Genomic DNA, 14120 nt, shown 5'->3' on the forward strand with positions numbered 1-14120 from the left:
CAGCATCAGCCAGTGAAGCTCCACCAACATTCAGACCACGAGATTACAGCCGGGATTGGATTGGATTACCAGCTGAGCGAAGCAGACGCCGACAGGAGAGACAAATGATGATGAAACATCAGGACAGATTGACCACACAGCACACTCAGGTGTGACCGTGAACTCTGCTCGTTCACCTGCCTCAGTTCTTTATCGATTTCAGAACTAAAGTCTCCAAATAAAACTGGTCAGTTCGATCAATCAGTTCTTGAAGTTCAGAACAAAGTTACGCTCTTCTTCTTCTTCTTCTTCTTCTTCTTCTTCTTGTGTGGTCCACAGAGCGTTCTGTTCACTAGTGACGTCCACCAACTGAGACGGCTAATTTCAGTTTTAGCGTCGAGCTAACTGATCTTCTTCTGACAGTGAAACAAGTCGTTGCTGCAGTGCTGCACGCTTGACTACGAAAATTGGTTTCACTCCTCCTGAGGGCTTCGATCACGTCCTCACCAACCACATGACCAAAGATGATTTCTCAAGAACGCCTTGAGGGAATCCTGCTGTCTGGAGGAGGAGCTGGTTAGTGTTTACACGAGTGTCTGACGGATGATTCAAGACTTTCTGCACGATGATTATCACACAGATAAGACACGACAGTTCCTTTAAGAACGTTCTACTAACGATGTAAACTGCAACATGTAAGCTTTAATCAGATCACCACACTGACAGTCTCACAGATTAACAGCACCATGTGGGGCCCAGCGGCTCAGTTCTGCCCCGGGACCCTTCATCAGTTTTATCCGGCCGTGATTCGAAACTTTTCTCTTAACTTTTCAGTATTTAACTTTTCATTGTTTTCACTCTGGTCAGACCCTTTACATCCATATTTAACTTGTTTCCTTCTAACAGAATCTTCTGGACAGATTCAAACCAAACCAGATTTGAAATTTCTTCATTTTGAGGTGAAAGATCATTTTCTAAGTTTGATGGTGAGAATAAAAATGCTGCATCAACATTTAAATATGAAACTGAAGCTCCTTTAACTTTCGGCTCATTATCAGAAGTTCTGCAGGAGTTTCAGGTCTGTGCAGGACCTGGTTTACCTTCTGGTCCACGATGGAGCACGCCACCTCCCGGACCTGACTGAGGCTGAGCTCTGCGGCGTCCAGCAGCACCGGCTCCCGGCTCAGACCGATCTGGATGTGGAAGGAGATCACACCACCACCTCCCCCTCCTCCTCCTCCTCCTCCTCCTCCTCCTCCTCCTGTAACACCACCACCACCACCTCCTCCTCCTCCTCCTCCTCCCCCGTTGCCGGTGTTGCTTGTCCCCCCTGAGAACGGGAGCGGGCTGGGCGCACGGATCAGCGGAGGCGCACTCATGTGAGCCGTTTCCCCGGCGGTTTCCAACCTGCCAACAAACAATCAGGAGCCGCGGAGATGACGAGGGACCGCCCGAGTGAGTGGATGAGGAGCCGGCGGGTCCAGGTGGAGAGCGTGGAGAGGTTCGGGATGTTCGGACGCACGAAAAAAAAAAGTCCCCAAAGCGCAAAAAAACAAGAGTTTCCGACAGAAACGACGACTGATTATTAACTAACTCCAACAAAACTGAGGGAGGAAGATGCTGCAGGAGCGCAGAGGAGACGGACAGAGACAGGATGTGAATACAGAAGGAATTAAAGAGACATAATGACTACATGACTGGACCGGACCGGAGAGGAGAGGAGAGGAGGAGAGGAGAGGAGGAGAGGAGGAGAGGAGGAGAGGAAAGGAGCGCAGCGTGGAGACCGGTGATGCGCTGACAGAGCCATGGACGTCAACAGTGGCTGGAGAGGAGGAGGAGGAGGAGGAGGGAGGAGAGGAGAGAGGGAAGCCTCGGACTGAAGGAGAAGGATGGAGGAGGACGGCAGAGATGGAGCTCAGGAGGAGCACTCATATTTCGCTTGGAGGTGTTTTAATAATCCTCAAACAAACTGGAGCTCCTCATTCTGGGTTCAGTGTGAAATTAAAGTTAAGAGGAAGATTAATCTCGTGAGTCCGAACCCTCCCAGGACTCCTTAATTATTTGGATTCTTCACGTTTTATTTGCTTTTCCGTCCCATCTGTTAAAGAACCCGACTCTCAGAACTTTGTCTCTGTTGTCACAATAATTAGTCCCAGACTGCTCGGCTCTCTTTTTCATTTCCTAACGTTAATAAAGCCTCTCGGGTGGACTGTGATCCGTGAAGAACCACTCTGCCGGAGAATCACTGAGTCTGGGTTCCATGTTGTCACTTTACTGAGACTAAAAATGACGTTCAAGAGCCTGAAAGCACCAAAACCAGAGCCGATTACTTCATGTCCACAAGTAATAAAGACAGGTAGATCAGTCGGTCTAAAGGTCGACCAGCAGGGCTCAGTATGACTCATTATGTTGCTGTCAGCCGGCGGCCTCTGGTGGTGGTGGTGACGATTGCAGCAGCAAAGGAGGACGTCAGACGTGACGCGTACGATAAAGATCCAGCTCGTCTGTCGCTGCTACGCTGACCTGCGTTCATTTATTCCAGCTGCTCGCTAGAATAAAACTCTTGAATGCATTTTACAAAAGATAAAAGTTTGAGACAAATCAACAGGTCAGATTAAGATTCAGAATATGAGCAGTTTGTGAGTGAAATTATACAGCATGAATAAACAGCCGAGAAAAGATACGTGACGGAGGCAGGACACCTCAGCAGCTTCTCATGATGTGGTCGTGTTCGAAGAGGAAGAAGCGTTTTAACGACGAGCTTTGAGTTTATTTTTTGATTTCATATTCAGGGGTTCAAACAGCTGTGAGGGGAACGACCGAGCCAATCAGAGCGGGGGACATCGTCTTCCTGTCTCAGAGACAGACAGAGAGGAGGACATGTTGCAGGACAGTGTCGACTGAGAGACACTGAGTGGACGGAGACGTCGGTCACTGCTGACATGACACGTCTGTGTGTGAAGGATGGACCGTCCCACCTCACACCTGTCCCACACCTGTCTCACACCCGTCCAACGCCTGTCCCACACCTGTCTCACACCCGTCCAACGCCTGTCCAACACCTGTCTCACACCTGTCCCACACCTGTCTCACACCTGTCCAACACCTGTCTCACACCTGTCCAACACCTGTCCAACACCTGTCTCACACCTGTCTCACACCTGTCCCACACCTGTCTCACACCTGTCCAACACCTGTCTCACACCTGTCCAACACCTGTCCAACACCTGTCTCACACCTGTCTCACACCTGTCCAACACCTGTCCAACGCCTGTCTCACACCTGTCCAACACCTGTCTCACACCCGTCCAATGCCTGTCCAACACCTGTCTCACACCTGTCCAACACCTGTCTCACACCTGTGTGTCCGTCCGTCCAGTTCATGGTGATGCAGACAGATGTGCCTCATCACACACACCTGTTGAGCGAGAGCACAGATTCCTGCTGCTGCTGTCGGCTCGACACAGACGGAGTGAAGTGTGTCGGTTGCTAGGAGACACACACACACACACACACACACACACACACACACACATAGATGTATACACAGTCACACTCCTGACAGCCCTCCTACGCTTCAACCTTGCCTCCATTTACTTCCATCTATTACCAAGGACGACGCCAGACACGTGGCATACGGTGTGTGCACGTGTGTGTGTGTGTGTGCGCGTGTGTGTGCGTGTGTGAGTGTGTGTGTGCGTGTGTGTGTGCGTGTGTGAGCGTGTGTGTGCGTGCGTGTGTGCGTGTGTGTGCAGGTCAGTGTTTGGATGGAGACGACTCTGAAAAGCCTCTGACGGCTTCTGTCACAGTTACTAACTGCTGTCGTCTTCGTGGTTTCGACTCTCCGTCTCATCTTTGACTCGAGTCTCCTCCTCCTCCTCTTCATCGTGTCAAACCTCCTCATCATCATCATCATCATCGTCGTCTTCATATCAAACCTTGTCCTCTCCATCTTCATCGTCTGAAACCTCCTCCTCTTCGTCGTCTTAACTTCCCATCACCTCTACATCACCATCCTCGTTCCTCCTCGTCGTGTTCGTCTTCGTATCGAACCTCCTCCTCCTCGTCTTTGTGTAAATCTTGTAAATAATATTACTTTTACATGTTATTACATGTTTTCATGATGTCTTTTATTAACATGAGATCAAAAACCACTTACACATTCAGTCACAAACACTTGGTTTGGTTACGTCATGTGACTCTATAGATTATAACTGTGATTTAAATCTCACGTCTGGATTAATCTGCTGGCGACAGATGAACCTGAGGAAGTGATCTGCTCCTGTGTCAGATTATATTCTCATCACGTCCAGCAGTAATCCCATCAGAGGAGGCGTCACCAGCGTGTTCCCCTCCCGCCTTCGTCTGCAGTTTTGTACATCGTCACGTACGAAGCTGTAAAGTGTTCGCGGAGCAGACGCGTCTTCCTCTCAGCAGTGATTCACGGTGCCAGAGTTCAGCTCCCTGCAGATCCACCCGGGCTGGAAATGTGCAGTCTAGTAATCGTCCTTATTTATAGAGAGCGTGTTAAAACAGAACGATGGTGCTGAATCAGAGCAGACGACGCTCTGGCACCAAACTTCATGACGGAGGAACTTCCTTCGTCAGCAGAGACTAACGAGAAAGAGTCCAGACCATCAAGATCAGGACCGAGCTTCCAGGTCTGACGAGTGAAGCCTTCAACCTGCAGACCTGCACTGGTTCCACAAACAAGTCTGACTGCATGTAAGCTTATGAGAAAATGACCCTACTTCTTGATTTATTACAGTTTCCAGATGAGTTTGTGGTTTCAGGCCTCGTTTTGGAACTAACGATCAAATCAACAGTTAAATGAGACGAAGCAGGAAGTCATTCTGAGCCTGAGTCTCATCCAATCAGGACGTCCTCCCGGCTCCACAGCAACGGCTTTAAAACAGTGATCATCAAACCAGTGGGTCAAATTCTGGTTGTCGTTTTGGACCTCTGTGTGTTCTGGTCGAGCCTCTCTGTCGTCGTCTCTTTGCAGCTCCATCATCATCACTTTCAGTCTCGACGTTGTTTTAAGTCTCTTTGTCGTCGTTGTTTTGAGATTAACAACAGTTTCCCAGGTACCTGCTGCTGTGTGACTGCAGGTGTGACCCAGGTGATCAGCGTCCATGATTTGATGCACAGAACATGATTCTGACACCTTCATGAAGCCGTTTAAACCGGCTCAACTAAACAAACTCACACGAATTGATTTGGACAAACGCAGCGAGCTCCTCATTGAGGTCTGAGGAGCTGTGAGAGAACGTAGGCGGATGACATCCGAATCCGTTTATAGACTCAGAACTCACTGAAGGATTTCCATAAACAGATCTGTGGTGTGTAACATCAGCCGGTGCTGCTGCGAGCGAGACGCAGAACCTCTCCGACTGATTCATCCTTTAATGCGAGGTGACTCATCTGCTTTCAGGAAACGCAGACTCCCACTTCCTGACCAGTCGCCTCCATCCACGGCTTCATGATTCTCTTCAACACAGAAATAACTGCTCACAACAGAAGATCCAGAGTTCCCTCTGTGAGAGGCCATTCTGTCCACCTGATGACATCATGCAGTCCATGAAGAATGGCCGACTATAATTGGCTGGAGACGGATTATAACAAACAGCCAATCAGTGAACAGATAAATCAAAAAGGAGGTCAGTCAGTTTATCAGTGTGAAGCTCCGGACTGATCTGTAAAGTTCAGAGTGACTGTGTGTGTGTGTGTGTGTGTGTGTGTGTGTGTGTGTGTGTGTGCGTGCGTGCGTGTGTGTGTGTGTGTGTGTGTGTGTGTGTGTGTGTGTGTGTGTGTGTGTGAAGCACACTGTGACACTAACAGCCCTGAGACACAGTCTGATCTCTGTCAGTCCATCTGTGGGTCCAGAGACTCTGCAGACCTGAAACTAACAGGACCACAGTGCTGAGAGTCACAACCACAAACACACTGAGGACACACTGAGGACACACACTGAGGACACACTGAAGACACACACTGAGGACACACTGAGGACACACACTGAGGACACACTGAGGACACACTGAGGACACACACTGAGGACACACTGAAGACACACTGAGGACACACACTGGGGACACACTGAGGACACACTGAGGACACACTGAAGACACACTGAGGACACACCGAAGACACACTGAGGACACACACAGAGGACACACTGAGGACACACCGAAGACACACTGAGGACACACACAGAGGACACACAGAGGACACACTGAAGACACACTGAGGACACACACTGAGGACACACAGAGGACACACTGAAGACACACTGAGGACACACACTGAGGACACACCGAAGACACACCGGGGACACACTGGGGACACACTGAGGACACACTGAAGACACACTGAGGACACACTGAGGACACACACTGAGGACACACACTGAGGACACACTGAAGACACACCGGGGACACACTGAGGACACACTGAAGACACACTGAGGACACACACTGAGGACACACTGGGGACACACTGGGGACACACTGAGGACACCCTAAACACCACACCGAGTTCATGAGGTCTGTTCTGGACTGAGACTCGTCCTCCATCCCAGTTTGGTGGAGAATCCTGCTGATAAACCATCCAACCATCCAACATTCATCCACCCGCACATCCTCCAGCAGTGTTGGTGGAGACAGAATCAGGTGTTTTAATCCAGGACATCATGTTTTTCTGACCCTCACCAGGTGGTTTTTGAAGGAGCCCAGGAGACATTTCCATCCACCGTCACGGTGTTTTTAAGGAGAGCTGCAGATTTCTCCTCATTTCCTCTGACTCGAGAGCAGAACGTGCGAGCTCGCTGGCCGAGTCGCGACCCGAAGACCTGAAGTGTCAACACTGTCAGCGTTTAATCTGAGGAGAAGAGGTGTTAAAATATTTCAGCTGGGGTTTTTTTTTAGATTCCTATTAAATGTTTCCTGTGAGGAAGTTTGTCTGTGGAGGCGTCTCACAGCACGAGAAGCAGCGAGCGAGAGTATACCTCCGCACCCACACAGTCTGCTCCGTACATCATCCGATCACAGCACACTGTGACTGCAGCGTCTGACTTTTCACATGAGAGGGACTCCTCTCTGCTCCAACATGGAGGCTGTCTGCTCGCCACACTGAGCGCGCTCAGATCAGACTTCATCCAACACCTCACACACACACACACACACACACACACACACACACACACACACACACACACATAGCTCAGATACTCAGTTATTCACACACCATTGTGGCAACGCGAGCACACACTGTTCATTCACACTCGTACATGAGTAAAGCAGACACACACACACACACACACACACACACACACACACACTGACAGATTTGACACCCACCACCCGTTGTTACAGTTTGACAGCCCCCTCCTCCCTCCATGGGTGCTATTCCCGTCACCGTGGGGTGTGCGAGCTGCGGCAGAGTGCTAAAAAGCCGCCGTCTCTTCCCAGTAAACTTGCTGTCGTTGTTGTATGTTGTTGTGCAAATGTTTTGAGGGGAAGTTTGCCGACGGCGGCGCGTGGCGAGGTACAACAGTAGTCAGAGGGCAGCGGTGGGAGGGGCGGCGGGACGCGCAGCAGGAAACTGGAACGTGTCAGTCTGCAGGTCACAGGTCACGCCTGCCGCATGTTACAGTTTGTCTTAATTACTTTCACATTCTCTGAGATTGTACCTCACTTTCACAAAACATTAAAAACACTGAGACAAACACGAGACGCCAACTGTGACAGTGTTTTCCCAGAGATGAAGAATATCCTGATTGTTCTGCAGCTTCTGCTTCAGCTGACGACTCTTCAACTCGTCATCACAGGAGAAACCAAAACTGAAACCAGAGTCAGGAATCAGTGTCAGATCCTCTCAGTGTTTCCTCCAGCAGAAGATCAGATACTCCAGCACAGTAACAGAGTTCAGGCTCTGACATGGACTCAGAGTATCAGAGTAAAAAGTCTCCCTCTGAAGGACATTTGTGCTCAAAGCTAACTGAAGCTCACGTCATATTAATAGAATTCAAAGACTATTAAAGTTAAAGGTAGAATCAGTAGGATTTGTCCCAGCTGTTCGTTGTGTGTTCAGCGTGTTCAGTTGATTGTTGAGTCTCATTCCCAGGACGTCAAATAGACACATGTTGGGTTGGTAAAGCGTCCCGAGCAGCAACAAAGAGAGAAAATCAGAAACTCTCTGCAGATACGAGACACTAACACGCCTTTTCTCCACATTCCAGCCTCCCTCTCTGTCTGTTTACGGCTTCTTACGGCTTTTACGTCTTTGTCTCGTCTCGCTGCGTCTGATTGGTCCACATCAGTCTGCTGATGTTGGGAAATAACAAGAATCCAGAATTCACCTCAGATGCATCAAACTAAAGTAACGAGGCTGTTGTGAAGCTGAGAGGAGGAGAAAGTTCAAGTCACACAGGTTCATGAGACTTACCTGAGGAGACTCCCAGGTGGGGTGTGACACTCAGGACAGGTCGGTAACAGGTGAGAGGATAATCACTTAAATAACAGAAACTCAAATACAAGAAACTGATGAGCAACATGGAGGAAGTGATCTGAGCTGGTGTGCTGACGAGGGTGAGGAGGTCCAGGTGTGGAGGAGCTCAGGTGAGGCTGATGAGGTGACTGCAGGGCAGGTGAGACATCTGGTGGACAGGTAGAGAAAAACACTGAAGGGAGTCGTGACACGAAGACCTTTGTGTGATCATGTTAGCACATAGGTACAGACTTATTAAAACAGGTTGAGGTGTGTATTAAAGGTTTCCCTGCTGACAGCTTGAGAACGCTGATCGCCTGTAATCAGCGTCTGATTGATGACTTCAACACTTCCAACAGGTCGATAATTGAGATCTTCACACCTGCAGCAGCGTCTCTGACATGAAGCTGCTGAGAGAAAGAAGCTGACAGGTAAAATGGAAATAAGATCACAAAATAAGACGTGTGTGTAAAAAAACACACTGATGAAATTAAAGGAGCGCTCCGTAGTTTTGGGGACGAACATTTTAAAGATCTGAAAGGACACAGCTTCATACTGTTTCTTTGTTTATGTGTGGCGGACCCTGCCACCTTGTTTAACAGCTGATTTATTCAGTTAAGGAAAAAATCTATATTTCTGAGCTTGTATTATTCTCTTAGCAATAATGTAAATATTACATTTCCTCTCCAAAACATACAGTTTTCATGTTTTACAACTTTTTTTCTCATGTTGTTTTATCTCCTCTGTTTCCTGTCATCCTCTTGTTATCGTGGAGGATGGATACATGAATATAAAATAAGTGTATTTATGTCTTTCCTCTTTATTTAATCAAATTCCTAACGTTCAATAAATCACAATATTGATCTCCACCACGTGTGACTTCAGACATGTTAATTACATGCAGATCTGCAGAGACGTGTAGCGACGACTCCACCAGACGTTCTCACCGGGTTTCTCCTCAGGCAACAATAACAACAAGTCCTGAAGTTTGTGAATTACAGCAAACACAATTTACAACCTTCACCTGAGGGCACACACACACACACACACACACACACAGTTTGGTGGGTGAGTTTCAGGGTGGCGATGACACCCGCTCCTCCGTGCTCGCTGTCTCCCCGGTGAGTTTTATGTAAATATTGACGAGCGTCGACGCCTGCAGCCGAGCCGCGGCGCTGGAGCTGTCAGCTTTCATGTTTCATTTCCTCCGACATATGTTGATGAAGGAGAACATGTGAGAGCTGCTGCAAAAGGTGACGAGCCTCAACGCTGATTTCATCTTGTTTTGAAACCCGACGAGTTGTTCACAGCTCAAAGATGAAGACGAGTCGACTGTGTTCGTCTTTCTTCTGAGTGACGACATAAAAAGCGATTTTCATTACTTTTAGTTAAGTACGACTTTTTACGACACTGCGTCCACTCCGTCCTCGTCCCTGTGCTGCCGCTGTTGCTCTTTATACTCAATCAGCTGACTTCCTCCTTTCCACTGTAATAATTACTACAGCCACAAGAGGTCGCAGTCTAATAGGAAACACAACAGCCTGGCTCTACTCGGTTTGACTCGCTTGTCTGGAGGGTTAGGGTTAAAGAATCACCGCTAACAAAGCAGCTCCGCTAATCCAGTTACGAACATGTTTACTCTCCTATAACTTCTTCACAATAAAATCCACCATAATATAGTAATTTAAAAGCTTTTAATCTGAAGCAGCATCACAGGAAACATTGTGTTTTCAGCAGCAGTGACTGAACACGACTCCTGAACCACTGACACACAGCAGGTGTTTAAAGAACAAACAGGACGGTAGAAACTGATTTGAAACGTCATTTTCATGAATCTGGATCTCTCAGAGGTTACTGAACGCCTCACGAGCGGCAGGTGAAGTTAAAAACCCTCCACCTCTCGTCACCTTTTACAGCGCCGGCTCGGGGATTTGACGCCGCGACCGACAGCAGCGAGAGGCGACAGTCTCAGAGAATAACTAAATAAAGACTGTTTGGTAATTTATTCCAACGTGTTGCGGTGGAGCATATGTTGTGAGAAAAACCTTGTTTCTCCTGAGGAGGCCTTTTGTTACCGACTCATTAAAGCACTTTAAAAATAACAGGTGAGGACGAGCGTGCGCGGACAAACCAGCTCTGTCTCAGTCGGGGGAGTCGAGCGATCGAAGGAAGAAATTCAGTGATAATTTTCATCTGCAGAAATTTTAACACTCACCTGAAGTTTGTGAACTAAGTGGCTTTACAACAAAACACTGTTATTGAACGCACCATTTCTGTGACTCTGTGGCAGAAATGATCTCATGGTAACGGTTTACATCGCCTGAAGTAAGTGATTACAAGACATCGTTAGCAGGTGAAGGTCTCTCTGCAGGTAATTTACTTCAGATTATTATTCAAGATTCAAATCATAAAGCTGAACGTCCTGCAAGAGACGAGAACACAGTTCACACAAACAAACAGCTGCAGGGAGGAAAGAAGCACGCAAAGTTTGTATGATTGTTAAAAAAACCTAATTAAATCACTCTAAGTTTCACACACACACACACACACACACACACACACACACACACACACTCTCTCTCTCTCAAACAAATTCATAAATCATGTGTTTGTGAATTGTTTTGATTGTAAATGAGTGTTGTTTTAGTTCCTGATGATTATTTTACATCATGTTTGTCTCAAAATGTTTGTCTGTAAACAAGCCGTGAGTGTGTGTGTGTGTGTGTGTGTGTGTGTGTGTGTGTGTGTGTGTGTGTGTGTGTGTGTGTGTGTGTGTGTGTGTGTGTGTGTGTGTCTCCAGTAGGAGGTCTGTTTCACTCTTAACATTCAGAATCGGCTGATTAAAGCTTCACCTTCACCTTCACTCTGCAGAAAACACACACTCAGTAGACAACACACACTCAGCAGACAACACACACTCCGCAAAGAACACACACTGTTGTTTTATCACTAAATCACACAAAGTTCATCTTTCCTTCAGTGTTTTTGTGTGACATGTTTGTTGTGTGTGTGCTGATAATTGACTCCCAGCAGGACGATCACAGTCGCAGCACACGTCACATCATCAGCACGTCGTGTTTGTGGAGTGAAAAATGTTACGGATCAAACAGGATCTGAACATTTTACACGCTGTCGAAGCCTCGGGGGTTTCAGGCCCGCCGCCTCAGCAGGACGCAGCTCTGTTGTGGTAATATTGACGTCTTTGTGTTGTTTACAGGTGAAGCTCCGAGCGCTGATGTCGCTGTGAGGAGAAGGTTTGAGCAGGATCGGAACAGAGCGACTCAAATGTTGTAGATAAAAGTTCCGTTTCTGTTTGAGATGAACGAGCGTGCAGCGATCAGACGAGCAGCATCCCATCATGCCGAGGGGCACGGTGAACGGCCTCGTGTGTTTTCATTGTGTTTGATTTTGTGTGTTTGTGTACAAGTGTTTTATGGATGTTTACTCACCTCTGCACACACACACACACACACACACACACACACACACTGTCTGTCAGACTGTGTACACTTATTACTGCATGTTTTCTTGCTTGCCAGCATGTGTGTGTGTGTGTGTGTGTGTGTGTGTGTTTGCATGCTGGATACCAACCTCTGCGTGCATGATGCCCATGTTGTTTTTGTGTGTGTGTTTGTGGTAAATCAGTGCACGGCCCAACACACACAGTAATAGAGCCCACTGGGGCACGAGCAAGTCTACAGTTGCTAGCTGTAAATTGACCTGTGTGTGTGTTTGTGTGTGTGTGTGTGTGTGTGTGTGTGTGTGTGTGTGTGTGTGTGTGTGTGTGTGTGTGTGTGTGTGTGTGTGTGTGTGTGTCCACAGAGAGCCATAATAACTGTTATCCGGCCCACAGGCCCTTATCGTCTCACACACGGAGCTGTAATCCTCCTCGGGTCACACAGATAATCAGTTTGTGTGTTTTGTATTCAAGGAAAAAAAATAAAAAATAAAAAAAACAACAACAGGAATTTCAGATTAAAGGTGAGAAATATTAAATTCTCTGTCTATATTATATTTTCAAAATAAAGCTTGCTGATGTTATTAGTTACGTGCAGTGACTTTTGCTCAGATTGTGTTTATTTCTTCATGTCTTCTTGTTTTTTTTGTTTCTCTATGTGTTCTTGTCATTATTTGTCTGTTTTAATCATGTTTGTTGTTAATATTTCAGTGTTTTGTACATTGACAGGATGCACTCTGTTGTTCTCATGTCTGACTTCCTGTCAGGCTCCATCTGCTCTGTGCATTTTGAACCAGGCCCGGTGGCCACGGCAACTGGACTGAGGTGCAAAGGAGGTCGATCAGGATTCTTTCTATGTTACATTTTTGATCCATGCAGGCTTTATATTTGTGGGTGTGGCCAGCACAGGGAAGATCAGCATAAGCAGGAAGTAAACATGCCATCCAGTGTATGTGCTGGGTGAGCAGCTCAGTGGTTTGAAGGTGCACCGTCTGTTAATCTGCTGTCGAGTTCTTCTGTATGAATCTGTGGCGCAGGTCAACATGGCCGCTTTGGCGTGAACCTTCATGAGGCCAGTGGAAACACAAACAGCTCCGGTGCAGACGGGACCAGTGGATTCTTGAGGCCACAGGAGGCTGGAAGTTAAAAACCCACAACACATGACTTTTACTTTGACAGGCACTTCCTCTTCCTGTAGCAAGTCGTTTAGATGTTTCAGAATGAAAACTCATCTGACCAGCTGATAAACAGCTTCTTCCTCCTGACACACCGCCCTATCTGTTGTGTGTGTGTGTGTGTGTGTGTGTGTGTGTGTGTCTTTAATTGCAGCAGCTCTCTTCTGTCCACGTCTGCAGGTTGTTGGCTAATTGGTGCTGGAGGCTCAGCTCGTTAACTCAGCTCTCATCTGCCTCCCAAACAGCCTCACACCAATTACTACTGCTCTCTCTCTCTCTCTCTCTCTCTCTCTCTCTCTCTCTCTCTCTCTCTCTCTCACACACACACACACACACACACACACACACACACACACACGTACACACACACTTTTTTCATGGTCAAGTGTGTTTCACGGTCTTGACCATCATTAGGTGCAATAATTCAGAATGCAGGACAACAAATCCAACAAACATCAGAAAGTTTCATCTGTAATTATATACGGTGCTTGGAATACATTATATTTGTTAGTTATAAGTAATTTAAATAATTAACACTGATAAGACTATCCAAGGGTTCATATAGCAGCATTAAGTTGTTTATCGACAGTATATAAGACAGACAGAGTTCTCTCCACAGACAGCTTCACACCTGGACTCACTTGGCCTTAGAAACCCACATGAAAGCCAGTTGGACCAGCAACCCACAAGTGGCCCTAACGACTCTGTCAGGACACTCCCATAGTATGTAAGGACACTCCCACAATATGTAAGGGTTAGGGTTAGGACACTCCCACAATATGTAAGGACACTCCCACAATATGTAAGGGTTAGGGTTAGGACACTCCCACAACATGTAAGGACACTCCCACAATATGTAAGGGTTAGGGTTAGGACACTCCCACAATATGTAAGGGTTAGAGTTAGGACACTCCCACAACATGTAAGGACACTCACACAATATGTAAGGGTTAGGGTTAGGACACTCAATTCCGCAGTACGTAAGGACACTCCCACACTCCTACATTATGTAAGGACACTCC

The 14120-nt window shown here is 47.3% G+C and overlaps 1 protein-coding gene across 3 annotated transcripts in view; it reads right to left on the minus strand.

Annotated features, from left to right (window-relative positions):
* The window catches only part of prkd1 (protein kinase D1), a 46457-nt gene extending 37721 nt beyond the window's left edge, over positions 1-8736 (minus strand). For 2 of the 3 annotated variants that reach the window (XM_037072183.1, XM_037072184.1), the window contains exon 1: positions 1080-1208. The gene's annotated coding sequence lies outside the window, so the exon portion shown is untranslated. Of the gene's footprint in view, positions 1-1079; positions 1209-8424 lie in introns of those variants that run through there. The other variant, XM_037072179.1, reaches the window with a different exon arrangement.
* Positions 8737-14120: the final 5384 nt, after the last annotated feature.

The sequence above is a fragment of the Acanthopagrus latus genome, chromosome 16 (genome assembly GCF_904848185.1).
Source record: "Acanthopagrus latus isolate v.2019 chromosome 16, fAcaLat1.1, whole genome shotgun sequence".
Taxonomy (NCBI): domain Eukaryota; kingdom Metazoa; phylum Chordata; class Actinopteri; order Spariformes; family Sparidae; genus Acanthopagrus; species Acanthopagrus latus.